General features: G+C 39.4%; 1 long non-coding RNA gene across 1 annotated transcript; it reads left to right on the top strand.

Moving 5' to 3' along the window:
• Positions 1-529: 529 nt before the first annotated feature.
• Positions 530-2,769, top strand: LOC113017526 (uncharacterized). Its single transcript, XR_003271493.1, has 4 exons — positions 530-573; positions 1,191-1,220; positions 2,530-2,605; positions 2,730-2,769. It is a non-coding gene; the product is annotated as an uncharacterized LOC113017526 (long non-coding RNA).
• The last annotated feature ends 524 nt before the right edge of the window (positions 2,770-3,293 follow it).

The raw sequence follows: 3,293 nt of genomic DNA, 5'->3' as shown, positions 1-3,293 counted from the left end.
CTTTAGACGAACAACAACCACAAATTGCATATTACACAGTACCAAAGATGTATTTAAGAAAAACACCTTGATTTAGTAGAATTTTGAATCACTTTTGGGTGATTTAAGTTGCATGACCCAGTGTAGGGCACACTTTAGCTGTCGTAAACATGGCCTCGTAATTTGACTCAAGAATATTTTGATTTAAAAACGTGTTCATTTTCCCAAGCTTTTGGACTTCAAAACTAACCCAAGGCATCGCCCCTGCACCAGCAAATGACTAAATGTGCCCAAGACTTTCTAAAGTTGTTGGTCAAGCATTTGATCTGATAATAACAGTGATGCAATACATAGTGAGGGGCATGAGATTCAGCTCATTGTCTTTAGTTTTAAAGCATTAAAAGGACACAGTGCTAACAGTAAGTCATGAGATTGTAGATTCTAGATTGTAATCTAATACATCTGAACTCTGCTCTGTTAGTATAACCAGTCTGAACCATGAAGGCGTGACAGCACCTGCAAAACATATATAGAGCGTTCACATGCTGCAGGAAGTGAAGCTGCAGACTGAAGCACAATGCTGATGAAGATTTGGTAAGTTTTGAATTACTTTTACTAAAGACAAATATATTTCTACATATGCGTGGACTTATTATTCTTGATGATTCTTTATTTGGTGATTGTTGGAAGTTTCCGCACTGACAGACTGAAATCGTTCTCTTTGGAGAGTCAAAACTGAGAAAGAGAAGACTGAATAGTTTAAGGATAGAGTTCTGTTAACTTTTGCATGATAATAAAATTATGTAACCTACATAAAGAAATGAAGGAGGCTCCATGCGTCAGTCTGCTGAATACTTTGCCTCACTGATCATCTGACAAAAGAAAAAACTTGTCTTATATAAAATAGCTGATGACTCATGATTTGTCAGATCTTTTAATGATATGATGAGCTACATCTGTTGAAACTCAACGTAACCCAAATTCTTTCAGTTTCAAGAAGCAGTACTCTCCCGTTGAAGTATTTTCATAGATTTAAGAACCCATACTCAACTTTAGTTCTTAATGACTCAGGTTTACTTGGATGCTAATTTTATACCAATTTTATAATTGTGAGATAGCTCACTGCAAACAAACCAAACAAGGATTCATACAGAAACTGGGAAAATATATAAAGAAAATACAATTCTAAACAATTTTCTCTCTTTGATCAGGTGACTGCAGCCTGTGACCAACATGGAAAGGTATCACACGCAACACCTCATTGCATTCATTAGCTATACTTCTTACAACATGATATTCAAAATTACTGTCTGTGTGCAGTAGAGGACTTACACACGACCTTGTGAAGAGCTGGTATTAAGATTAAGGGCTGTGGAAAGATGGGGACCAGTCTGGTTCTCTGTACACAGAAAAAATCTCTGATCGAGCAGGAGGTGAATGAAGTCTAATATTCAGCAGTTTTACTGTCCCTCTGTCCAGGAATATGATGTTAAAAATGGAGCTAATGTCAATAAAGAGCAGGCAAGTGTAACACCTATGTTGTTTCAAGTGTGAGATGGTAGTGGGGAGTGCTGTAATCTTGGCATCTACTGCTGATCTGTTGGCTCTGTATGAGTATGAAGTGGGTCAAACGTTGGGAACCAGGCGTCGGATCAGTACCTCAAAAGACATCATTGTAAAAGGTGTCAGAGCGACTGCTGGGTAGTAGTTGAGGCTGCTGATGGTGGTCTTTTTGGACAGCTGGATGATTGTGGCTGACTTCAGGCATAGTGGGATGAAGGACTGGGACAGCAATGCCTTTAAGATCTCTGTTAAGGCCTTGGACAGCTGATCTGAACTCTCTGAGGACCCTCCTGGTCGCTACGTCTGGTCCGGCTGCCTTTTTGGGGTTCACTGCCCTCAATCTTTACACTGTCACTGAACATATCACCTGACAGACAACGACCCAAATGTGCTAAAGACGTGCTCTATTTCCTCTATGGTTGTTGCTATTATCTTTGTTCAGTGAGCGGTGTAAACAACATTTACACCCCTTGTTGCACAACCTGGTTGAAATACTCAGCTATGATGGGCAGCACGTCAGGGTTAGTCATGCTGGCTACTAACTGCTCTAAGCAGCTTATCCCGGCTATGATAGCTTTAGCATAACATAGCATGGTAACAACCGTTACCATGATGCCAGTACAGCTGTCTACAGTCCTTTCAAAGCTTATTCCCAAGCTCAGATAATCCTGATGAGTATAAGTCGACTCACCCAACACACAGCAGTAGTTGAAAGCAAACAACCACACGCATACATATACATGGCACAGTAAACAAAGCACCTGCAGAGAGCTGCAGTATCTATGTGTGCCATTAAACTCCTTTTCCTTTACAAAAGATTTAGAAATGGACATAATAGGTTCACATTGAGAATTTTACTACATAGTAGTTTTTGTATTGAGATGTTAATCAAACAACAAAAAAAGGGGGAAAAAAGCACCTCACTTTCCTGTTTCTTATCTTTTTGTGCGTACTGAATAATAGTAAAAAACATTGTTCTTCTCACAGAGTCAAACAAGCCTCAGATGTTCCCATTTTCCAGCCTGGCCACCAAAATCACAGTGACCTGGACTCTATATTTACGGTTTGTAAAACAACCTCCACTCTCCACAATCATGTCCCTGTAGCACCTTTTGTATGACTCTGATTGTGTTCAATACGGATTTGGTCTCTTCTGCATTTACATTTTATGATGTGATCTGTTTCAGCTGCTGGAGGATGAAATTGTTGTCTTCGTGAAGAACGAGCTAGCAAGGATGAAGAATTCTCTGAATCCAGAATTCTCTGAATTGTCAGAAAGTCCAAATGAGGACGATGAGCAAAAGAGCAGAAGGGAAGCATTTCTGAAACTCACAGTGCACTTCTTGAATAAAATGAATCAAAAGGACCTCGCTGCCTGTCTGCTGAGCAGTAAGAGGATTCCTTTTCATAAATGCATTCTCAAGAAATTCTAATATTTTCTTTTGAAACATTTTCATTATTTTTCTTTCCATTAGAAAACCCTCATCCACACTTTGGGTATAAACTTAAATCTGACATAAAGAAGAAGTTGCAGCCTGTGTTTGAGGGGATTTCTAAAGCACAAAACTCCTCCGGTCTGAATCAAATCTACACAGAGCTCTACATCACAGAAGGCAGGAGTGGAGAGGTCAATAATAAACATGAGGTCAGACACACTGAAAGAAATGTCAGTAAAGGTGAAACAACAATCAGATGTGAAGACATGTTTAAAACATCAACTGCAAGAGACAAACCAATCAGAACAGTGCTGA

Source organism: Astatotilapia calliptera, unplaced genomic scaffold (assembly GCF_900246225.1).
Source record: "Astatotilapia calliptera unplaced genomic scaffold, fAstCal1.2 U_scaffold_14, whole genome shotgun sequence".
Classification (NCBI taxonomy): domain Eukaryota; kingdom Metazoa; phylum Chordata; class Actinopteri; order Cichliformes; family Cichlidae; genus Astatotilapia; species Astatotilapia calliptera.
Note: the sequence above shows the minus strand (reverse complement) of the source record. Positions and strands in the feature narration are given on the sequence as shown.